We start from the raw sequence: 25,948 nt of genomic DNA, 5'->3' as shown, positions 1-25,948 counted from the left end.
AGAGGTATATTTGGTCCAGAAATAAGACTGAACTAGACTTTTTTAAAAAGCTTTACAAGTGTCTGAAGAGTCATTGCTGGGTTTGCTGGCTTCCCAGAAAGAACCATGTATCTTTCTGGGGTGGCAGGGATATTCAGTGAGTTGAATGAGATACACAGAAATTCAGAAATGTCAGATCTCTGTGGTGACTTTGAACAGCTCCTCTTTTCTGTATTTATTAATAAAAGAGAGGAGATAGGAAAAAAATGTCCCTAAGACCAAAGAACTCCATCTCTCTTGAGTCTCTTGGGCGAATTCTGAGCTATTCTCCGTTATGGTACCTCTGATGTCCCAGAATTATTCTTTCTTGGGTGTCTCTAGTGGACCTGGAACCAGCAGGATGATTTTGTAGAACATTTTTATAAAGATTTTTTGAAAGGTTAGTTGAAATTTTTTTCTGTGCTTAGTGTCCCCTACAGCTTGACTAATGGGGGCATTCAGCATATACTTCAGTGGCTCTCAATTTTTAGGTTTTCTTTTCAGGTCACTAGAAGAGATTGATAAGAGAGAGCAGAAGAAAGATTTTGGATGCTTTGTATGTATAATATATTTATCCAAGTGAGACTATACTGGTGATGGTTCAAGAACATACGTTTAAGTTGATCTGCTGGACAGCAAATATAAAAAGTTTAGCTTTTAGAGGACAAGTGAAGACTTTTTCCAAATGCAGGGAATTTAAATTATGTACAGTGTGGTTCACAGAAATATTTGTTTGTGAATGAAAAAGTATAAAATATTTTTATTAAGATTTATTTAGGTGCACATTTATCTATATAGGCATATATGAATAAAAAGTATTTATCTACTTGCTGTGGATCCTCTTCTTCCAAATTTAGTTTTTAGAAGAAACTGAGAGAAGTTGGAAACATTGAAATGGAGGGCTTGGTTTATGATATTTAAAATGACAGAACATACCTGCCTTCAGGCTTCCCAATCTACTTGTATTCTTAGTACCTGGATAGGATGGGACTGGAGCAGCATGAAGCTAATTAATACAGACTTTATCCTCAAGGGCCTATCATCTACCTTCAGGCACTTGTGACCCAAAAGCAAGAAGAAACTGAAAAAGTCATATTGTATTGGGTGAGCACAGGACCTGGGCGCACACGTGATCTGCAAAGAGCTTTTCTGAGGGGGGCTGATTTGTTCCCTGTGAGCCCACATGAACCTTTTCTCTTACTGCAATTTAATGTGGCCTTGGACAGAACAGATTTGGGCTTTAGCCTGTAGTCTGTTGATATTCTGAAAAGCATTAGGATGTATTTTTTTTCTTTCATGAGAGCATACAGCTATTCTGCTTTTTAGTTTGTTAATTTCTGCCATGACTTGTGGCTCTCACAGCTAACAGCTTAGTATTCAGGATGGTCGACTACTTTTCAATGCACAGTATTTGGAAGCAGTCAGGCTCACCGATTCCCTGCTTGTGGCATTGCAAACTGCTGAATGTTAGTCAGCACTCAGCAGCGTGGTGAAGGGATAGAAATGCCAAGGGAGAATATTTTGATAGAGAGTGTAATATAAAATCAGAATATTTGTAAGAAAGAGAATCCAGCTGTTTACTTGCTTTGAACAGAACCTTATTTGTGTGGAACCTTCTCTGCAGCTCTTGGCTTCTGTCCTTTTCTTGTGTGTCCTGCTTTCCTCTCATGTCCTGCCTTCCACAAGGCATCCCCCTGAGTGGCAAGGTCCTTCTTTCTTTCTGGAGGAAGGTACAGAATGGTGCGACTGCTTGGTTCAAAATCTTTTTTCAAGCGTCGTTTTATGACAGTCTTCTTAGGAGAACCATGAGTTGAAAACGTAGTTCCTCCAGGACTGAACACTGTGCTGTAAAATACAGATAATAACACTCCTACCTCAGAACCAGGAGGTAATAAAAACAATCTGAAGTGTTCAAGTACTGTGGTGGAGGAAGCCCATAACAGAGTATGTATGCTCCTCCATCACTGCTTAGATATGCTGCAGGTGCTCTAGGCGCTCAGGAGCACACACAGAGCAACGCAAACATCCCCCAGACCCTGAAATGCAATCAATCATCAAAGTCATTGGCCCTGACCTGCCAATAGACCATGTAATTGCATATGTGTGTATTTATAAGGCAAATTATACAGGACTGCCTTTTTATTCTTTCTGATGCAGTGCTTCCCTTTATTTTGTTCTATTACTTTTCATGTGACCGTCTTTCAGCATAAGGTGGTGAGCCCTTAAAGCATTCATGTCCACACAGAGAGACCTTGGTCATGCTGCTAATTTCAGCTATTAACAGTGATGAAGAGACAGCTTTAATTACCTAAAGTAACTTTGACATTGGTGCTGCTTTCAGGGGTGGAGTTGGACCAGATGACCTCCAGAGGTCCCTTCCCACCTAAATTATTCTCAGATGCTATATTGGTTGCTGCATGTGGGGATTTTCATTACTCAACTTATCTTTTTCCACTTACTACAGACAGCTGGATTCTCCTGGAAGGTGATTCAGAGCATAAGCTTATTTAGATGCTAAGATAATAGCTTGCAGGAGCAATTTATACATAGCCAAGGACACTACCCTCCTAGTCAAGGCACTCAGATACACATTCACTGACAGGGTTAAATGCCAATTTTGCACTGAGAATTAAACTTCAGTTCAGATCCATTTTTTTATATACCTAAACAGATACTGCTGACTATATAAAAAATGTGGTGTGGTTGTGTGTCGTGTAGTAGGAGCTAGAATGAAACTATGAGGTCTGGCAGGAAACAATTTTTGTTGAAGACCTGTTCCTGAATTATCAATTGCATTAATTAACAGAATAACTTTATGCAAATTACATTTATACAGATGATACGGTTTCAAGAGGAGGGAAGTTTTGCTGATGCATAGTATAGAATAGCGAGCACGAAAAAATGGCATTTGAGAAGTCAAGTTTAAACTTTGTGTTAAATCAGAACTTATATCTTTAGAACAGTTACTTATTTGCTGAGGACAGAAGGTGAGAGAAAAAGTGGTGAAGCTTTGCACCACCCAAACAGTAGAGATATGCAGCTAGCATGTGGGAGGTCTGAATTCAGGCCTCTTTCCTCTGTTTTTTATACTGATTAGTACATTTTTCATAGGCGTAATGTTTTATTATGTGCTTTTGTTCACTTTTAGAAATGGCTTCAAGGTTAAGTGGTGTGTGGCAGGGTCAGACTGCAAATTCATGGTGGATCCATGGAAAACTCATAAATTCCTAAATCCTGGTTTCTGTCCTGTGATTGTGAGCTTAAACCTGTGTTATTTTTATTTTAAATGCTGTTAGGTGCTTTCCTGCATTTTTAACAGTATTGTTGTTAGGTTTTTGTACATTCTGAATATTTAATTTTCCCACTTGAATATCTGTTTAATAGGCAGGTTAGAAATACCTCTATGTTTTGTAGGCTTATAATAATTAGACATGAGAAAAAAAGCTATTCAGCCACTCAGACCATTTGCCTGGGCTGTGTAAAAACATTGTTTCCATATTTGATGTGAGTAGTGTATGATCAATAATTCAGTCTTGAAGTTTCAACTTCTGTAGATATTGATTCAGCTATACAGATTACTCTGTTGCTTTGAATATGGTCAGTACTGTTTGCTTGAGCAATACTTTAGATCAGTAGGGTTTTTCCATAATAATTTTGTATGCTGGAAATTGCCTTTTCATAAGCACTTTTGTAGTAAATTGTAATCAAACAACTATTTATGTGGAAACATGATGCAATGCAATTCTGCCTATGTTAGAATAGCTTTTTGAAGTTGCATATACTTGGAATATTTTAGTCTCCCTCATTTCTCTGATAGATGCCAGAATTTTCATTTGGCTTGAAAAAAGTTGCAATAATCTGGTGACCATTTCATTTCAGAAAGTGATCCCTAATGCCTTTGAATGTTTCAGTAACAAAGACCTAAACATATCTAGTTATAAATCCACAGTTAAAATGCTTCTGGGATTTTAAGTATTTTGTCTCTGTTTCATTAAACACTCAGATATGTTCCCCAGTTTATTTCTGTAATCACTCTTCCAGAAATATTTAACTTTAAAAGAACATTGGATACAATTTCGCTTCAATCTGAGATCTTTGCAGATTTCTAATATTTTTCATCTCTTTTCATGAGTGTAATGTACCTGGGTCTTTTTTTGTAGAGACAATTGTGTATTCACTGTAATTCCCTGCAATCACAAAAAGGGAAAATGGAGAGACCAAGATAAATAGAAGTTTAGGGTTGTTTTGGGTTTCCTTGGTTTAAATCTCATATTTTGCATGCTCCTTGATTGTATTAGTTGATTCGTTTTGCCAAATGGACCACAAAGCTGTGAATATTTATTTAGTTCTGTTCCTAATAGTTTTTCTAATAGGGAATTATTTTCGTACAATGAAAGACATTTGTAAATGAAGCAGATAAGTCCCTTTGGCAGACAAGGAGTGTTTTGTTCAACACAAGAATTCTATTGTCCACTCCTTTAGTTGTCAAGTGCCTGGGGAGCCCAGGATTTATGATGATGTTACAATGGCCCTTTCAGAGCGAAGGCTAAGAAGCTGTGAGATTCCGTTCCTCTGCTTTTCAGACTTTCAAATCTTTTTATCATGCAAGGACAATGCAGGATTCAGCTGCTTCTTAGGCCACAGGACTGCCCATTTAACATCAGGCATTGTGAAATAATTACCATAGTGACAATGGGTTTGGGTTTTTTTCCCCTCTAACTAGCAGCATTTCAAAATTGTTCGAGTTGTCACTTTGTATAAACTGACTCAGAAGCCACGGCTTATTTTAAGCTTTTGATTTAAAGTGCCACTGTGTAAAATCTATTTGGAGCATTGAAACTGTTTAATGGATGTTTTTTGAAGTTTTCTTGTAACTATAATTGCACTTTGAAATACCTTCTGTAAATTCAGTAGTTTTTGCTTTGACTTTTCTGTCTTGTAAAGGTTATAGAGTTAGTAAAAACTTACTATTGAATGCATACTCAACTGTAGAAGAAAATAAGAAAATAAAAACATAATATGCATTAAAAGCAATATCTAATACCTATGTATCAATTAATCAGCTAAACTGTTGCTTGTGCTATAATAATGATGGAAATAATTCGGCAGTCTTAAATCATGTTTTTAATGAAAATTGATATCCAGAGGAGTTTCCTTGCTTGATGTTCATATGAAGATTTATTTGCTTCAAATAATGATTAGTGCTACAAAAAATATTGATTTGTAACCTCTGATGTCAGTTTAAATGCAGTGTAACTGGAAAATGGAGCCTTTACTTGACAATTAAATTATTATGTACATAGGCACTTCACTATCTGGTGGTCAGGTGTATGTACAGAAAAAAGCTTAATAGTGTAGCAGGTCAGATTGAAGACTGGTATTACCTATTATCAACTATTTTGCCTGTAAAAGCAAAAGCAGATCTTGGAAAAAAATAGACCATAGGAATATGTAAGAGGATATTTTGAGACATGCTTATCTAAGCAACTTTGAATGTCTTGGGCAAAAAGAAATTTTGAGCTGCAAAGTCATCTGTAAAGATATTGAACAAATATCAAAATAAGAATGTTTATTCAGTTTTAGTCTTTTTATTAATTCATATGAACTGTGCATTAATTTAACAGGAGCCTCTGATAAAAAGTTATTTTGCTTGCAAGATGAGCATATTTTAAAATGCCGTACATACTTCATAGCAAATTGCATAAATATGTTTCAAATGTAGAATATTTTTGTAAACCAAGTGCTTTATATATTAGTGACTTGGTCATCGCACAAAACATACCTTACTTTGTAGAGCTTACCTTAGCAAAATTCCTAGCAAACTTTCTAGGAATGTATTTTTTATTGCATGTATATTGCCAATTTTTAAAACAGTGAGTCAACATATCTGCAGTTACAACTGGCAATAGAAGCCACATGATTTTATTTCTTCCTTTGATGGATTAAGTGTAAAAAATGTTCCTATAATATTGTAATATTAAATATGTAATATTCAGTCAATGCCTATTCATTTCTCCTGTTTTTTTGCAAGCAACTTTTAAATCTGGACTGTGCTGCTGAACTATTTTGTGCAAGTAAAACTTGATTGCTGTCATGGGGGTGAAAAGTGGAAGATTGCTATAGAAGAGACAGCTTTAACGGTTAAATACTGCAGAAAATTACTGATTTGGATGTATCAACCCAAATTGCAGAGAGTATTTTGCAATAATTCACCCTAGACATTCTAAATTAATAAAACTGGAAGTACTGGGTAATCTAGGCTGATTTCCTTGGCTACAATGAGTCCTAGTCCTAGGATTCCTTTAGTACTCACTTAAGAGTCTATCAAGGTATCAAATGAGCATCAGAAATACAGTGTCTACATCAGTACATAACAATAGAACACACTGAGTATTTCTTTTGCATTCAAGCACATTAACTATGTATTTTACTTGAGTAAGAATGTGTCAGAAACACAGAGATTGATGAGGGTCTGCTCTGTGAAACTGTGAGCATTCTTAACTTACTAATTCAAGTTCAAGAAAAGACTTACCTCATCTTTTAAGAAATGATTCAGCTGGTTTCTTTTTGTTTCTGCACTCTATACAGACTGTCTCAACTCACTATCCCATTTACAAAATAATTTTAACCATCAAAACAACTTTGTACAGGCAGAGGCTCCTGTTGCTTGTTTTCTTCCTTCAGATGTCTTATCCTAGATACCTTTTCCCTACTGTAGTGGTAGTTATACTTACTAAAATAATCTACTCCCTTCTCCATCATAATGGTAAAATAATAAATTTTCTAATATGCCTTTAGAGCACTTAGAAATGTTCAAAACACATCCTGTTGGCTAATGGTATCTGCAGCTGTTACTTTTCTCCCTACAGTGCATCTTCTATTGGATAGTGTTCCCAGAACAGATTTTCATAGAACTCTGTTTTTTCAAGCGGTAACAAAAAAGATGTGAAGGAATTTTGATATGGCCTCCAGTGTTTTAGTTACGGAAACGTTCTTGCAATAGTAAGTCTACAGTCATAGACTAGTAATAGTAAGGTAAAGCTATTTATTAATTTTTCTCCTTGGAATTATTAGTATTATTTAATTGCTAGTCTTTAAACTCTCTTTAGGCTACTGTAATCGTTTATAAAGTGTAGAATTTAATTTTCCTTTATTATGGTACCAACATTGCATTGGATTTTAAATTAACTTTTTCATTCTTTGCAGCCAGAGCTGAAGTACTGGATAAGTGGCAGCAGAAAACTTAGCATCTGCATTGTCATCATAGTCTCATTAAGTGGCATTTCAAATGTGTGGAATATGCTACATAAATTGGCAGCAAGTTTCCAGTGGGTGAAGGTAAGTAGTACATCCAAACATATGATCTTCAAAGTGATGTCAGATATGCATAGCTAGTCTCTTGTTTCTATAGTGTCGACAATATTTGTACAATATAGGGAGCATTTCTGCAATGACTAATCCCTTGCTTGATGTGTGCTGTCAGACAGTTTTTCTCATGCATCACAGAGTTTATCCACTGGTCTTGATTGTCACTTGGGAGAGCTGATGCTGTAGGACACTGACCATCCTTCTATGTCTGTAAAGCATGGTTTGATAAGGTGCATTTTTTGGATCACACGTTTAATTTATTGTTTAACCATCAGAGAATCTCTTGAAAACTCATGGCAATGTAGCGTTGAAGAACAGAGATGTAATTTCGTAATGTTTAGGCTTCCAACTCTATTTTATCAGTCAAAAAATTCATACTTCTCTTATTCTAGGTCTACATGAGTGAATGATTAATTCCATGTTGGGTTTATTTTTCTGATATTTTGTGCATTACCACTGAGCTTAATAGAACTGCTCAGACTTGGGTTAGAAGAAGAATTTAGTGGTGATTCTTAGGCTTCAGAGAAAGGTGACTGTGGAAAGTGTGGAAATAAAGCAGTATGGAACACTGTAGACCTAAAAATAGTTGTATCTGCTGCTCTGATACCTTTAATTTTTCATATCCTTTGTGACTTTCCACAGAGGTGAGAATTGTCCACTTACAGGAGTGTCCATGCTTTTTTAAAATAACACAGAAACAGATTAAATGTAATAGATAATAAATATGTAAATACTATTATTTTAACAGAATCAAAGACATGATCCTATCTGAATTGTCTAGGATAAAGAGTACAAAGCCCAGGATATTAAAGCTCTTTGTCTAGCTGACTCATTCACAGTTTTTACATTCAGTGCACTCAAGTCCTGCTTGACAGGTGCTTCATTTCTGTGGAAATGTCCTTGAATGATGATAATCTTATTTCTGGCAGCCAAATGGGCCGTATACTTAAACATCCTTGTGAGCAACTATATAGGATATGTGTTTATGATAGCCACTGACTTGTTAAGGTAGAGTGCAGCAATTAGCATCAGGCTGAAACAGAGTTTATTTGACAGTGATACCAACAGCTATCAATTTAATTTAGGTGGGAAATGTGTAAACTCCTTTGCTTAGGGAGAGCTGTAGCTCAGCATGTGAGAGTCTTACCCTGTCCTTCACTAAACACAAGGGCCAAATATTGCAAACAATGCTCAGTTCTAGTTCAGATACAGCTTTTCAGTAGAATGAAGTTAGAGTGTTTGGTTTGACTGAGGAATTCCTCAGTAGGTTTCAAACTCATATATGGGTATCAAGAAGATATAGCAAAAATTTCTTAAAGTAGTTATACATGCAGTTTCTCAAACTCTGCCCCACATTCGCAGTTAGATGAATTTTCTCACAACTGCCTCAGTTTGCATCTTCTGGCATTTTCTTATATCTCACTTCAAGGTTTAGTTCAGGCCTCTTTTTACTTTTCTTGTTCTTGACTTCAGAGCTACACTTCCAAGTAAATTTAGTTTTTACAAATTTAAGGACTGCAAGAATTAACCTTAAAGGAAATCTTGAAAGCCCATCACTCTCACTAGTATATGAGATAAGTGAACTTAACAAACTGGGTCTCTAGTGAAGTGTTTTTTCATGTCTTATCTGAGAAACCATTGTGTCTATTTTTGTAGTTTTTCACATTTCAGAGTTCAAGGAAATAATTTCTGAAAGAAAGCTTCCTGCAGAGAGACTGTAGGAAGTTCCCTCTGGTTGGGGTGTGAAGTGCCTTCCTGCAAAAGAGGAGGAACAAGCATTGCTTTTGTTGATTATCATGTAAACCTGGGCATCCATATGCTTCTTAGATTCTCTTCTCTTCTTTTGAGAGATCTTTCTTTCTTGAATTGTTTCCAGCTGTGCCTGTTCAGGAATGCACAGGCTGTTATACTACTGTTATAGTATCTAAGTAATCAAACAGTTGAGCAGGTAAATATTCATGTTTAACTATTGTTAATGGAACAAAGAAGAACAGGGCAGACAGAAAGACACTACTGAGCTCATTTGGAGCTACAGCATAGGCTTGGCTACTGAGTCACACCAGAAGATGGCCAGTAGCTTCCTTACATGGGAATATCCTGACTAGAGATACCCTTCTGTATACTGTTTGGAATTTCTATACCAAAGTTATAGAGGGAATGAGAGTAGTACAACAGATAAATTTCTTCTCAAGTCTGTTACTCAGAAAACATTCTATATGAATAAAAGGTCTGTGGGACCCCCCAAAAAGAATACTGCCATATTTAAAAGTCCCTCTCATATGGGATGAGAAACATAGGTTCAATTTCTGAATATATAAACCAGTGTTGGTTTTGCCTTTTTCATATATAGAATCCTTTTTATTATTTGTTTTAAATTCTCGCACAACAAGCTTAGGCTATAATGGGAAAACCATGGCAATCCTGACATAGAAAGTAGATCTTGGAAGGAAATTGCTGTATAGTTTTGTTTCTGCACAAATGCCATGTGGAAAGAAGGTTAATTTTCAGTTACTTAGAATCACCCTGTCTTAGTACAGTGCTAGCACATTTAATGAGGCCTACATTTCTGAACAGAAAGTGTTACATCTCCAATTGCCTGCTTTAACCTGGATTACACGTCTCACTTCACTTCTTTACTAGTAGCCATTTATATAGGTTTTAAGACCTGAATTTTTAAATTCTTAGCTTCAACTCACAGAACTACAACACAGAACAAACACTTAGTATGTCTGCAAGATCAGCTTATTGCATATATTTTTGGATGGACATTAGTAGTCTAAATGAAATCAGCTCATATATGAGGGCAAAAATGATTTTAGTAGGATGACACTCCAAAGTACATTAAATCCTTAGGTTCTTCTTAAAGTAAGGCTTAAGACTGAACTGTTAAGAGCAGCAATCTGCTTGTGTCAGTCTCATTTCACATAGTCTGTGTAATGAGATGGAGTATGAATTTGTTACCTCTGCTTTGTTGGTGCTCTACAAGACTTGCCTGAGCTAAAATACCTTTAGAATATTGTTAGAATAATTGTAAGACATATATCCTGGTCAAACAGATACCAAAGAAGAATGATTATTTTGTTATAAATTACAAAGGCTTCTAAAAGATGCCAAGTGGGGAAACATGTTCACACTGCCCTACCTCTTATAGACTTAATACCTCATAATTTGGACATTTTGGATTTTCCTGTCTGCTTTTTGATAGAAAACTATTTCTATGAAGTACTGTTGCCTTGAAAGAATCTTGACTTTGTTGAAATGTGTAGTTTGTTGTTGGAAACAACTAACGTGTACCTGAATTGAAATTCAGATCTCAATGGCCAAAGTTTCCCCTCAAAGGCTGATACAGTTGAGTCATGAAACACTCATCTCTGCATTTTCCCAGCCTTCTGGGAAATCCAGTCCTATCTGGGCTGCAGTGAGCTCTGCCCTGTGGACTGGAGCAGCCTAGCAGGGCTAGGTCACACGAGTCTCCTGAGGTTCCTCTGAGGCGTGAGATTTGCCTAAGCAAAGGAGAGACTGCACTGCACAAACTGCAGATGCTTGCCAGAAGAGGAGAAAAAGGTATCAGAAGATTGGTACATTGACTAAAAAACTCTCTAAAAATCCAATTGCTTCTGAGTCAGAACAACTTCAAATATTTTGTGTTTAGCTGTGAAATACATGTTCTAATAAAATCCATTTCAGACAAAATTTCCATAGTCATTTTAAAGGTGAGAAGTGTGAACCAAAAGCTAAATCAAAGTCTTTCGGAAACAATTTTGGTGGGAATTTATCAAAAAAACCTGATGTCAGCTTTAACTGTAAATGCTTTCTATAGTTGCTCTCTTTGGGCTATAATAATAACAATAATAATAATATTTATTAAAACATACACTGTCATGCCTCTAAGAACAAACACACGCATCCAGGGCTAGAATAAATAAACATAAGAGAAAGCTAAGTTATGTGCCTCACACATATATTTTATATATAAAACGATTACTGTGTATGCAGCCACTCAAAGTCTCATTTAAAACAAAAACTGTCTTGAATTCTACTCAGAAGCCAGTTTATTGTCTTAAACTTGGGCATATTCTGTATGTTACAAAACAAAACAAAAATTAGTGTATTTAATTCTTTTGAGGTATTTAACAAAACCAATTACTGCATTGTTAGTCACAGTTGAAGAAAAACTCCTTAAAAATTGCTTCAGTATCTTTCAGGAATACTTGCTAATATAACCATGCAAACATACGTGATTTATGTGGCTTTACTAATCTGTATAAACACTAATAAAGTCACACAAGTTGTGATTGGTAAAATCTAATATAATGCAAAGGATTTTCCCACTTTATTCCTGACAACCTGCATTTGCAACCATTCAGCTACTTTATTTTAAAATGGCTTTTCAATTACATTCTAGTGCTGTAGGGGAAAGCCTATTGACAAAGGCATGACATAAACCATTTATATTGCAGCTCCATCATAGTTCCCATAGCTAAACTAGACTGGACAGTTCATTAAAAAGAAAAATTAATAGTACAAGGTTGCAAGGAAACAATAACAGATTATGACTGGCCTGTGGCAGCCCACTGAATTCATGTAGTGGAATAAAAATGATTCCTGTGTCTCGTAAATGAAGGTTTGTTCCAAGGTTTTAGGCATAGTCTGTACTTCTATTCCTTTACAGGAAAAAGCTATACAGTTTCCTGTCTATAAAAGAAATATTTTGTAATTCCTGCAGAAGATTAATATGTACTATTTCGGGATGGAAACCACATATTTCATTATACTTTGAATGTATAATAATAGACACAATATAAAAGAGAATAGAGCAGAACACACTAAACAGCTACATCAAAGAAAAAGATTACCTTCTTGGAGCTGGGGAGATGCAAAGCGAGGGCAGAATCGGGACTCAATCCCATCTTTTCTTATCTAAGGTAGTAACTGCTCTAGTCCAGTCTAAAATTGCTGTATTTCAGTGTGGCAAAAAAAAAGGATTTGTGGTTCAGTGACGTACCTTTTAGGTCTGTTGTTGCTACCTGTGTAACATATTATTTAGCTCTTGCTTAAGCTTATTCTTAACAGTACAGCCAAGTCCTAGTGGCTTCTTTCTAGATGTTACTGCATATTTTCCTAATTTCCTCAGAGTTTCATGGTTCAGATTTTCTGTATTATTCTGGTATGTGTGGCAAATACATAGACTTCTACTTTAATGTTGAGATCTGAGTTTTATTATAGCAATGCTATGAATTCCTGTTTCAGAAGATATTTCAAACAATATGGGCTCTGGGATGCATTAACCATTTCTTTTGGCTGGTAGCCACAACCTTCTAATGAATTCAATGGGATAACAGGAGAGGCCAGAAAAGGGGAAGTCTGAGTCCATATAATGTTTGGAATCAAATACAGGACAGACCCTCCAAGATATTCTCTGGTTCTGCTTATGAACACAATCTTCTTTTAGAAACAGCAGTCTAAAATACTGAAAAGTCATGGTTCTGGGATCTGATCCCCTTGTACTCTTATAGGTTTATACCTACTTTTACAAGAGAACTTGGCTACTTGGCCTCCCATTCTCCCTTCTCTCCCCCAGAATAGAAAAACAGATTACGTAACCTCAAAAGTCTGGTCACTCAGAGAGGCCTCCTGGCTCTCTTGGCTTAGTTTCATGCTATAAGCTATATTTTGTGAACTGAGGCTCCACTGAAGCAAAAATAACCAACCAACCAAAAGATTCTCCCTCAACCCTCCTAAGCTGTTTTCATACATTCTCTGTGGGCAACATGTATGAGTTGCAGCATGTTGGAAACAAGAATATTTCTCTTAATTTTTACAGGGAATTTATTTGCACAAACATATAGCACTCACTGGTGAGCTGTTCATTTCAAGACTGGGTACTAACTGAAAACTTCATTGCTATGTTCTTCTGTTTACATGTCCAAAGGTACCGCTTCTGTCTTCTCTCCCTCTCTGCCCTGCACAAGATGCAGGAGAGAACAGCCCCATCCCAGGGAACAGTCTTCCAGTGAATCACAATGAGTCACTCCAAGGAAAGCTCAACAAAGACTGCGTTGTGCTATTTCACAGTGAAGCTAGTGACCCAGTGGTTACTGCTACTTTGCTGCTTGCAGGATAAACAGAATAATACAATAATTGTGTATTCAAGAAACCCCACATCAAATGGAGTGACCTTTTTTCTCCATGTAGAGCTTTTGTGATTTTATTTGCTTAAAAAGCAGACTAAATTGCTTGAAGTTGCCATCAGTTTATTATGCTACAGCTTGTGCAGCTCATTTAGGCCAAAGAAACAAAACTTATCTATAAAGCCAAGAATGTACTGTTAAATGAAATTCTTAACAGTATAATCAAAGAATTATCAGTTCACCAGTCTTGAGCTCTTATGCAAGTTATGTACAGTTGAAAAATTATACACACAAGCTTTCTAGCATCTACCCTTTCTCTAGTGTCACACTCGCCATCAGCTGCCTCTCAGGCAGGTGTCTTCAGGCAGGGACAGAGATGGAGCACCTTTGCATCCCAGAGCAATACAATGATGGTGCCTTCTTCCTCTTCACTCTAGAATCCACCTGGAGCCATTTTTATGTTTGCCAACATGCCCCACATCTCCACACCTTGCACTTTCTTAATTGGTCTGTAGTTCCACGTTACATCTAGTTTTACTGTGAATGGTGTGGTTTACACATATTGAATATTGTCCTTTGTTCTCAGTGTTATCTCTAAGATTGGTTTTGAGTGGCTTCCAGAGTTGAATTTGTTCAGTGGCCAGTAGCTGACCCCTGGTGATCAGTTTACAGCCCTGAAGCCTCCACTATTGTCTTGTAGCTGGACTTTAAAATTTCCTCATATCATCCCATGTCTGTCTCTATGCTGCATTTTATTCGGGGGCCATAGATAGCTCATTCTATACAGAACAGCAAATTGTTATTCTTACGTATTCATTACAAATATATACATAAACCAATGGTATTGCAACACACAGTCATCCAAAGCTAAGTCAAAAGCCAAAACAAGTTGGGCAATAGTCACCTGGTCCTTAGATAACCTTTTACAGCCAAATAAGTTAACCAGACTCAAGCCTCAGGCAGGGCAAAACAAGTCCTGATGAAGCCTAACAAGTCCTAGTGGATACTGAGGCCTACGCTGTCAGCTTCACACAAAGCTTTTGGCAATGGTGGCACCATTTCACAGAGCTTACAAAGCTCTGAAATTTTAACAAATGCATGTTACAAGTGGAAAATTATATTTTACACTACTTAATTAAACCCCATTATTAAATAGTTATTTAGTAATATTATTATTATTATTAGCAATCTTATTCTGACATAGATATTAGCAATAATTATATTAGCAATCTTATTCTTACATAATCATTTGGGTCATGTATTATAGTTGGGTTTAGTTATAGCTATGTTTACAAATAGCATAGCATAATGTAAGTGACTGAATAGAACCTTCATGAGTTCTTACAGCTTGTAATATATATTTATAATTCTTTAGGTCTGATTCTAAGCTCACACGCCAAATCTGAAGCTGGAAGTGGTCCACAAAATTTGAACTAAGAGTTAAAAAAAAAATTAAGTTTTTTAAGGAAATGTTTACCCTGACAGCCATTACATTTGAACAAGAAATATGTCTGTCTGTTCAGAAAGATGTTCCCAGTTCTTGGATGAGTCCCCAGATCCAGTTTTGCCAGCTGGTCTCAGTCTGGTGCTTTATTCTCTCTGACCACTGGATTTTCAGTAAGCTATTTTTGATTGTAGGTGAAGTACAAGTGTTACCAAATAATTGCCTTTCCTTTTGATCACTCTTGTGAGTTTTTGAGGTGAAAACAGAGTCTCTTGGTCTTTGAAGGTGCAAGAAAATAGGGTCAGAATTGTACAAGAGCACTATATCACTAGATGTGATATTGTAAAGACACCATAAAGAAATTCAAGTACTAATCCATATGGGTTAGTCTCATGCAACCTTATATTATTTATCAAAGAGATTTAAAGGAAAAAGGAAGATGGGAGTGTTCAGCTTCATATACAAAGGAAAACATACCCACTGAGGTTTTGCCTAGGCCTTTAAACTCCATATTCCTTGCAATGTGAACAAAGCAAGCAAGCATCAGTATTGCATTTAAATTCTATGAAGTCTGAGATACAAGACAGAGGGTTATGTCAGTCTGTTCTGATGATTAAAGCAGTGGATGCTACAAGTTGCTTAATGGGTATATGGCAAATTTCCACTAAAATTAGGGGAGTCTTTAGCAAAGTTAAAAAAACTTAATCTGAGTTAAACTTTTAGAAAATACTTTAAATACTCTGTGCACTCCCAGGACTGTCAGCAGTCATTTTGGTTTGTTTCTTATTTCAACTGTCAAGTCTACATTTCCTTTACAAAAACTAAAAAGGTCCAAAGTTTCTAAGTATTCCATCCTTCTTCCTATAAATGAAACAAGTACCAATGTATTTAGAAAAATTATGTTTGGTGACAGACTCTCTCATCACTCTAATAGTTCCTTTTCAAGAAGAAACATAATTACTCTGAGAGCAATTTATTTAATTACCATTACGGGAGACTTCAAGGGAAATTGGTTGGATTGAAATAGTGATATCACCCCAGCAACTCTTTGAAAAGAACATTTTGATAGAAAATATGCTTAATGCAAGGGTATATTTAATGTGAAAAAAATGCCTAATCCTATTCTTTTCACTGTAGCTTTCAGTCTTTTAGATATATATATATGTATGTATGTATGTATGTATGTATGTAAATTCTTTTTGGTATTGTTATTGACCTCTATTTTTCTTCTATGAAGAGAAATTCTTTTCCCTGTACTTGCCCCATATTAGGGTCATTCCATTCAAAAATTATACTGTTCTCAGTCCAGCAGTTATACCAAGTGTCAGGTTGTTTTCCTCTTTCTTTTTCACAACCTTAATTTTAAGTAGCACTTGATTGGTCTCCATTAGAAAGAAAACTGTTATTGATTTGGAAGCAAAAACTTTACCTGGCCGGACACACATTCATTCACACTCACATACTTTTATATTGTCCCGTTGGTTAAAAAAAGACATTGGAGATCTAAGATGCAGAAATCTAAGACTGGTGATCTAAGATGCAGATATATGCCACAAGTCCTGATTTTTGCACTCTTAAGGTCAAGACTTGCCCTTGATATCAGAGAAATGGTGGCAAAAGGTATTTATATCTTGAAAATACAATACACTTCGAGAATATATCTAATTATAGCTGATTCATAGCTTCAGCTATGAATAACACTAATCTAATTAAACACATACCCATTTTTGCCAATTTCCCTTGACCAGCTTTCTGTGGAACATCAGTTTCTGAAACTAGGGCTTTTATACAAGAATGGCTGTAGGCTTAAGGTATTTAAATTTCAAGTCTTCTGCACAATATCGTGGTGTCAAGCATCATTCCAACTGTAGCAAGGCACTGCCTTGAAACTATTGTTGTTAATGGTTTCTATCAGAAGAATAGACATGAAGTGTTTTGTCACAATCATCTGTAATTACAGGTCAGAAATAGTGCCACTCCGTAATCTCTGGGATGTATTAGTGTTTAATATGATCAGTTAGAAATATGTAATGAACAGGTTTAACTCCAAATGAATTATGTTCATGCAAAACATACTGAATTGTTTGCCCTTTTCTGCAAATGTATAATTTGCGTGAAAACCAAATTATAATAGCAAGCTGAGAAGCTTGTCTTTTTTGTGCTGTTTGTATGCTTAGCATCTAATTGCATCACCTTAACGCCTCTTGTTGGCTTTTTTGGTTTTGTATCATAATGTTGGGAATTAAGTCTTAGTCCTCACAGCTTTGGAGCACTGAAAATACAGTTAGTTCTGATTTGTGCTCAGAGCAGGTCAGGCTGCACAGGAAGCCAAAGGGAAGGTTGTATCTCATGAAGGTTGTGTTTTCTTTGTGTTTGTTCGTGTGGGTTTTTTTAAGTTAAATGGAAATATTCTATGATGTCTACTTGCAAAAAGACACCTCAGAAGATACTCGTGCAATTATTGTTTAATCTTGTGATGTAATGGGTTGCAAATAATAATTTTAGATTGCAGGTTTGGTCCTTTCAGCTGTAGCCTCCCATTAGGTACTTAAACAGTGATGGTTTCCCTTATTAAAGCTACTGACGCTGTATTAGGAATGTGTTTGAATATTCTGATATTATTATCTCATGCTATCAAGCCAAAATAGGTCTCTTCACAGACAGTATCTGCCTATGAAAAAATTAATTATTGATTCAATTGTTCATTCAAAAATTCTCAAAGTAGCTTTTATGCTCTTCATGGAAGAAATTTGCACTAAACTAAACAGTTAAGCAAACTATCAAAAAGAACTTTGCATGTGCATGGCTGAAGGATGTGAACTCTTCACTCTGCAGCTTCAAGAAAGCTGAGAAAAGAGAAGGCTCTTTGATTAGAAATTTAGCTCTCACCTTTCTCTAGCAAATGCATTTGAAAAAGAAAGAGACTCAGTAATTCACTAACTTGTCAAATTTTATAAAGGTAAGTGTTACAGAGAATCTTATTATGTGAACCTCTCTAGATGAGAGTCACAACGCTTGCTAGGCTTAAACAAACTACTCTCAGGATGGTTTGCATACGTTTGTGAAGTGGCAATCTTTTATCAGAGACTTGAGGGAGACCAATTTGGGAGGGTATCAGGGGATGGCATAGTATAGGAGCATTATATTCAAAGTGGAAAAACATTTTGTAGAGGAGGACATTGGTCATGTAAAGACCACACAAGATGCTATAGTAGTTTGGCATTTCAGCAGCACTGCTGAAACTGCCTGTAGAAATGAAGCTGTAAGTACATCACCACAGATGCAGTTTAGATTTCTGACTGGAGGCTGTCAGCCCTTCAGCAAGAGATTACAGATCAGAGCAGAAATGGATTTCTTGTTGGGATTCTTTCTGGTTTAGTTTGGTAGCTGAATAGGCCTGCCTGTAGTCTTTAATTTTTGATAGGTTTTCTGTTATTACTCTTTAATCTTGACTTTCTGTCTCATTTTCCTGTAATCCAAAGAGACTTTCAGTCACAGCACAAGTGTTATTTAGCCATTCATAAGTGTAAATTCTTAGAGGTTAAAAAAAACCACTCAGGCTTGGCTTAGCATGTAAGTACAGCATTAGTAGTTGGAAGTAAGTTGACTTTAGTTGTGATTTATTTCCTCCTTGGGATGTCATTTATAGCCACTTAGATAATAGCAACCTATATTGAAACTAGCATGGACATAGGCTGCAGCTATATTGGCCTTCGAGTATACAGGAAATTATGAGAATTCCAGTTTGCCTGAGATGCACAAGAACACAATTACTATTTAAAATAAACTTTACCAAGAGCTTAGTCATTACTTCAAATGACTCTATCAATCACCATGTTCTTTAATAAGACTACCTTTCTTATGTTAGTTGTTTTCCTGTAGAGTTTATGCTTAAAAACAGACAGCCTCTGTCACATTTATCTTAAGTGGATCTCCCCAGGGCAGCAAGTAAATGTAAAACTCTGTTTACAGCCATTTTTCATTTCCCAAGCCTTTTAATATCATTCTCTCATGCTTATTTCTATGTCATTCACTTCATAACACACTAAGTTGTCTTCCTACTTTCTACTGTTCTGTATGAGGTACACCAAATGGCAATTTCACTCTTTTTGAATGAGTACAAACTAAATCAAAGCCTGGTGAAAATATTTTCCTTCCGTGATGATTTCAGGGGTAGATACTGAAGGATATTTTACATCATATTAGTCAGGAGGTTATTTGTCTTCCTCTTTCCTGCAAAATGACTTCTGTTTTTGAAGAGCCATCATTTTATGGCTTTTGTCTATGGTTTCCTAATACTGAGTTTCAAAGCTGCTGTAGGAAAATATGGTTACATTTTAAAAACTATTCTTTGGAACAGCTAAGATTATTGGCTTTAGACATCTAAGTAATTCAATACAGTGTTATAAAAACATAATTTAAAAATGTGAAGGATTAAGATTTCCTTTCATAGGATTCTACAGAACTCAAAATAGTATTCTACAAAACTTACTTAGCATTTTTAAGGTAACTTCTATTGCTAAAAATGAAAATCACCAGTTCTGTAAAGATTTTATTTATGTATTTAGTACATACAAATCCTTCCATGACCTAGAATCCCTCTATAGTAGGATACACCTCGAATCTTGGCTGTTTGCACAGCATATGTGGAATTATATATATACTTAGCTCTGCAGAACTGAAATCTCAGGAAACCCTTTACAATTGCATTGTGCTCCAGTGCAAAACAGCAAAATATGAATTGTGGGAGTGTGAGGTTCTCATTATTCAGTGGAATAACTAAGAGAATTTTTTTTCTAAGTATCTTTAAATATGAAAAATTTCCTTTTCTGGACTAAATACTTTTGTCTCATAAGACTAATTATGTTTTGTGAGTGACAAAAAAGATTTTATATCAATTTGCATTCGGATGAGGGTTATTTGCTGTTTACTCTGGAGGAATCTGAAATATGCTTCAACAAGAAGAGAGATTCACTGTTTCAGAAGGGCTCACAGGGAGTTAGTTGCTGCTGGTCTGTTTTAGAATTACACATTGCGAAAAATGAGATTTACCAGTTACACATACAGCATTAAAATCTTTTCCTGTATCAGATCAGAGCTCTTGTCATTTAAACAAAACGTTTTACATTATACTACTGCATATTGGCCTTTAATGCTTGATTTCCAGTAGATACCTATGTACATGACTAGTCTCATGGCGTTAGTGATATTCATAAAGTCAGTTTGCTGGGTATGGAGTGCTTTAGTTTTTAATTTTCCTATTTTGTATGTGATGAATAAGGGCCATGGTTGTGGCGCTTAGAGAGGGAACTCTGCTGGTGAATGAATAGACCTCTATATCCTGATGCTGATCTGGGAGAAGGGGTTCATTTGAGGAAGCAAAAATCCATCTCCTAGTGGGATGATTTCCTGACTGGAAAGACATACAAAAAGCCCTTAAATGCTGGGGTGCAGCTGAAAGTTTAAAAAGCTGATATTGTCTCATCCTCCAGTTCAGCTTGTTCTGTTTAAAGTAGACCTTACAAATAATGATACACCCAGTGTTGCACCTTTCTCATTTCTGGATGTCATATAAGTAGCTCTATCAAGGAAAAATCATGCATATGCTAATTCCAGTGGAGAAATACAGTAGTCCTAATTCTAGTCTTGTCCAGATTTAGTGTACCTAGAATCTCACAGAAATTTTTGTGTGTTTCAGGACTAAAGGATTTATTTTAAGAACTGGCTTTGCTGTATGTGTAATGCAAACTAGATATGCTGTATAGCAGATCTTGATACATTGTGTAACATTATTTAATGTAAACAAAATAGTGAGATGTCTTCTGTTCCACAGGTATATTGTACAGTGAGTCTAAGCTGAAAACTATTTGAAGATTGGTCTGGTAATGCAGAACAGTTTAAAAAGTAATTGAGAGAATTAAGTTAAATGTGGAAGGTACTGATTCTCAGTATTTGATCTTGTTTCATAAATAAAACAGACCAGGCTACTTATTTACCTTTAGGTACCATCTATTGAAATGACTCAAGGAACAGAACAAAGTTTCGTTGAACAGGAAAAAATTAAATGAAAGTGAAATGTTAGGTTATCAAGATGTGTGAAATTTACTAGTTAGGGCTGAATAGCTTTCTGTAGCAGGAACTATTATCCTTCAAAAACATTTTCATATTAATTTATGTAATTTTCTTGAAAATGGTTAGTCATCAGGTATTTGAATACAGCAATCTCCAAGAGGATAACTTGAGGAGTTACTTGAGGAGAGTTACAAGAGGATAATCCAGACTGAACTCCTGCATTGTCACTGCACCGCATACATCCACCAGTGCACAAGAAATTAAACAGTTGTGCACAGAACTATCCCACATTCCTCAATTCATGTGTTTTATTCAAAACTCCCAAAGTAGTTAAATGCATGATATGCCCTAAGGATTAACAGGTATGGGCTCAGTGGGGCTTGACTGATTATTTGATCTGGAAATCTTTTTCCCTACCTTGTTTCCTTTTGAACTGCTCGATTTTCATGACCCCGATCACAGTATTCAAGGAAGAAAGTCTCATAGCTAACAGTTTCAGTTAAACCATGGACTAGGAGCTCTGAGGCTGCTCAGAACAGCACTGCCCCAAAAGCAGGTAGGTGCCCAGGTTCTTGTCAGCTTTGCTGTGCCTGGTTCTGTGGAAGAGAGGCCCCTGCGAATCTGAGTGCATCGCCTGGCTGGGGCAGGGCCAGCTCAACCAGCTGTGCCCACCGCTCCATCCTTGTGCCCAAAATGCAGGCATTCTTCAGTCCAGAACTAATATGATCCAATATTTATTCTGTCATTAAAAACCTATTCATTTCCTTGTCTGGTGATAAAATTATTGTAAAACAAATCATTCATCTTTTCAGCTAATTCTAATTACAGCTAAAATCTCATTTGGACTGGGAGTTTGCTATATTTACTTGATACTTCTGCAAAACATTTCAGGGCATGATCATCCATTATTATATTACTACACTGTGCTCTTGACTGCTTTCTGCCAAGTGAATTCCTGAGAACAATTGCTATTTTAATGTATCATACAGAAGTTACAGCCTAGACAAATCAGAAAAATTGTTTAGTCTATTATAATTTGGCATATGGTCATTTAATAGCACACAGGAAGTCTGCATGAATGTTTGGGATTATTTTTGCTATAAATATAATGAAAGAAATGTTAAATTGGCTAGACTTCACTTCCGCGACTGGTCTTGTCATTAAAATAATCTTTGCTGGCTCTTTATTTTTGTCTATTAGTCATCTATAAACAGTCATTCAAATTTGTGTGTGCAGTTTTGTAGAGCAGACTGACTTTTTATATTTGTGCAAGGAGAAGGGGGGTTGGTGCATTGTGGAGCAGTCAAGACCCTGGCTCCACTCTGTGCCATAGCCTGCATACATGATTATATCATTTTTCAGGTTTATGATAGATGTGTTCTTAATTAGTTGCATAGCATATTTACATTAGGAAAATTGATGGATTTTATTTTCTTACAGTAGAAGAACTGACTTTTCTTATGTTGAAATTGAAACTTACTAGCTTTGCATTTCCAGAACTAACAACTGCAAGTACAAAACATAGACATATTATCTGTGTAGCTAGAAGTGCCCTGAAGACATGTTCTCACAATTACTTTGGGACATCTTCTGTTTTCATGCAAGCATTTTGTGTGTACACCTCCCCGGGTAAGTTGTTCTTCAGAGTGCAGACTAGATAGTGTTTTAACATTTCTCAGTCCTGCATGCTTTGATTGATCAACTTACATGGGCAGCACTTGGGAATTGCACTGCGTTCATGTGCCTCTTTGATGTGATTTGATCTTGTGTGGTGGCAGCTTAACTCTTGTCTTCCCTTTATCCCCAGTAGAGCTATTATTCAGTACCAAAATTGCCAACATTTCTTTGTATGCAGTTAAAATACATTAATGAAAATCTTCCTTTTGAGAAAAAGTCCATGTTAGTTCAAACCTGGCATCTGCTACATTTAAGGAAGTGGGAAGCAGATTTTTTTACAGATTTCTTAGGAAAACTTAGAATTTCAAAATCATATGTTGTGCAATTCTAAACAACATTGGAAAAAATCGAGATGTTGCAGTTTGGTCAACTGCCCGTTGACATTTGCTTTGCTGTAGTTGAGGAATATAGTCTGTGTGCAGAAATAACAATAATGTTGAGGATATCCCTAAGAGTGTGATTTTTATCAAAACACTAGAAACATTCACAGCAAACTATTCTGACAGTTCACTGTCTGCGTAGTGTTGTGCAGTATCTGAGTAAAAGTGCTGCACACAGAGAATTTGCGGACACTCAGCAGAGCAGCAGTCCAGCCAGCCGTCCGCAGATCTCTATTCCATGCTTACAGGATTATGAGGTATTTTTCCACAAAAGAAAAGGAATTACTTTATAAATTGTTTAGCTGGTTTTCCATATTTTCTGCTTGAAGAAGTAGGAAAATGTAAGCTTTTAGCAATTGAGTTAATGTTAAAATATTGGAAAAGTTTTAAGTAGGTTGTTTTGAAAAAAAAAGAGAAAAAAAGGTCTTTCTTGTTAATAAAACTGTTTCACTATTTAATGAAATTTATATTGGCTTTAACTTAAGAGCATCTTGTGCATCTTCTCTTTTAGGAAGAAAGTAGTTTATAAAAAGCCAAACTGTAGCTGTTTTGAATTTAAGTAATTTTGTAGAGTTCAGTGGAACCCTGTTGATTTATTCTATTATCTTTTCTTATGCCGGTAGGAGTCAGAGGGCTTACCACTGTGGTAACCACTATGTAACTGCACAGAGTGTGAGCTTTGTGGAGGGAGGAGGCACGAGGAGGCCAGAGAGACCTCATTGCCTGCAGCTCGAGCTCTAATTGCAGCCTGACTAGCAGTAGGTCACTTACTAAAGAGCCAACTTGGTATTACTAGCATGGAGTTCTTTCACATTACAACTCAAAACAGAAGCAACATTAACAGCCTTAGTGATTTTTTTTTTTAGCCCAAGTAGTGGATGAGAGATAATAGTTTTCTTTATCTTGAAGACATGTAGCCATATTGCTTCCTGTCTGTACACGTATATGCAGAGGATAAAGCAAAAGGTAGCAAACGATTTTTGCTTTAAATCCTTATAAATAAAGCATGGATGTGTGATTAATATTTTGTTTCCAGCACTTCTCACTTGAATAGCTGATAATAAGCAGAGTATATATCAGCTTGGCTTTTCCATTATTGTTAAGCATCATTATAGTGTTTACTAATTTACATAACAGTATTGAGAAGTTTGGGAATAATGATCATATTTGTTTACTTATTTTCATTGTTGAGATCATTATGTGATGATAATGAAGAATAATTGTCAGTGAGTTTAGTTTTCAAACTCGTCCAAAATCCATTAGTGGAACCAGCTTGCTTGCTTTTTTTTTTTTTCACAGCAGGTTTAAAAATGCACAGCTGCCCAGGTTTACCTTCCCATTTCATTTCTGTTTGGCGCATGTAGGCCTCATTTAACAGACCAAGAGACCAAACATCCTAACTGCTGCACACAAGTGACATGCTATAGATCCCCATAGCAGTGTCCTTGTCTGGTGTAATTAGCTATACTTGACATGGCATTGAAGACTGTATGGCTCAAACAACACTCCCTAGCAAACTACATCTGAAACAGCAGTATCAGTGATTAACTGAGTGCAATTGTGAAGCAGACTGAACTGGCCTTAGTATGTAGAATAAATACATTTCTGTAGACAAAGCAGCCAAAATAGGTAACCTCCGAGCCTGCTTGCTGTGGGGTTGAATTTATACCTGCCACTAGGAGATAAATCCAGAGGTGTTTACTAAACAGGACAGAATAACTCACATTTGCGGGATGAGTAGAGAATTTGATGGCTTGTATTTAAAAAGACTTACTATGGTTTAATAAAGTTAAATTATACGGGAGCTTGGTAAGTAAATACTGCATACTAGGGGCTTCAGTTTTTTTTTTCTATGTAAAACTGTGGGAGGGAGAAGCTGTCCTTTCCTTTTAGAATTAACTGCTATCATAGAAAGCCACTATAACAACTAGTGTTGAAAGGCTTTCTGTATATAAGCCACCTCCAAAACAGGTTAAATCTCAGTTTTCAGGTCCTTTAAGTCCTACCTTATTTTTACCGCTCAACAAAACAGAGACAAAATCAGCTTTAAAACCACAGACCTAATGCTCTGCACTTCACACGCACATACTCTGTCAGAATAAAAACATTTTTCAGACCAAAATAATAAAGGTTGTTTTCTTTCTCATGTCTTCTGTGCTGTTATGAATCATCTGTAATGTGACATCTTATAACAGTACTAAAAAATAAAATGGATACACCAAATGTTGTATTTAATAAATATGCTTAGAAAATCTAGATTATGTTTGCATCTACATGTGTGACTTTAATTTAATTCATTATACTGGAACCATTGTGGTGTTGCAATTGAGGTGTTTTCAGTTTTCAAAAAAATAAAAATGAAAAATTAGCTTATTTATGAATTACTCACTTATAAACCCCTGTCTGTCAATGTTGTTGGGTGTGTATTTTTATGTAACTGTGCAAAGAAGCGGGGACAGAAGGACATGGACAGGAGGACATGAATGCTCAGCGTTTGAGAGAAACATGATGAGTGGGTTTGGTACTACGGAGATGTTTATCTGTTGCTGAAGTTAGATAATATGATGTACGTTCATGCTTTTCCCCATATTCACATTTTGTCTGCTACAAATACTATGTGTAGAATCTCCTTATTTCTCATTTAAAAAACATTCTGTTTTAAAGAAGATGGTAGCATATATTTATACATATGCCTGTATGAGTATAACATTGAGTGTTTTATTAGTGTCTTGCAGAAGAGTAAAGTGAATTACTCTGAAAGCTGAAACAAACAGGGACCTTCTAAAAATTGGCTGTTCTGTAAAGATTAGAGAATATATTGGAAACCCCAGGGATAAGTCAAAGTGGCCTTTATGACA

The 25,948-nt window shown here is 36.1% G+C and overlaps 1 protein-coding gene across 1 annotated transcript in view; it reads left to right on the top strand.

Moving 5' to 3' along the window:
• The first annotated feature begins 7,220 nt into the window (after positions 1-7,220).
• CDH11 (cadherin 11, type 2, OB-cadherin (osteoblast)) overlaps positions 7,221-25,948 on the top strand; it is a 40,767-nt gene continuing 22,039 nt past the window's right edge. The window contains exon 1 of the mRNA XM_010185907.1: positions 7,221-7,356. The gene's annotated coding sequence lies outside the window, so the exon portion shown is untranslated. The remainder of the gene's footprint in view (positions 7,357-25,948) is intronic.

This window comes from Mesitornis unicolor, unplaced genomic scaffold (genome assembly GCF_000695765.1).
Source record: "Mesitornis unicolor isolate BGI_N332 unplaced genomic scaffold, ASM69576v1 scaffold13196, whole genome shotgun sequence".
Taxonomy (NCBI): domain Eukaryota; kingdom Metazoa; phylum Chordata; class Aves; order Mesitornithiformes; family Mesitornithidae; genus Mesitornis; species Mesitornis unicolor.
This window is presented reverse-complemented; position numbering and strand designations above follow the sequence as displayed.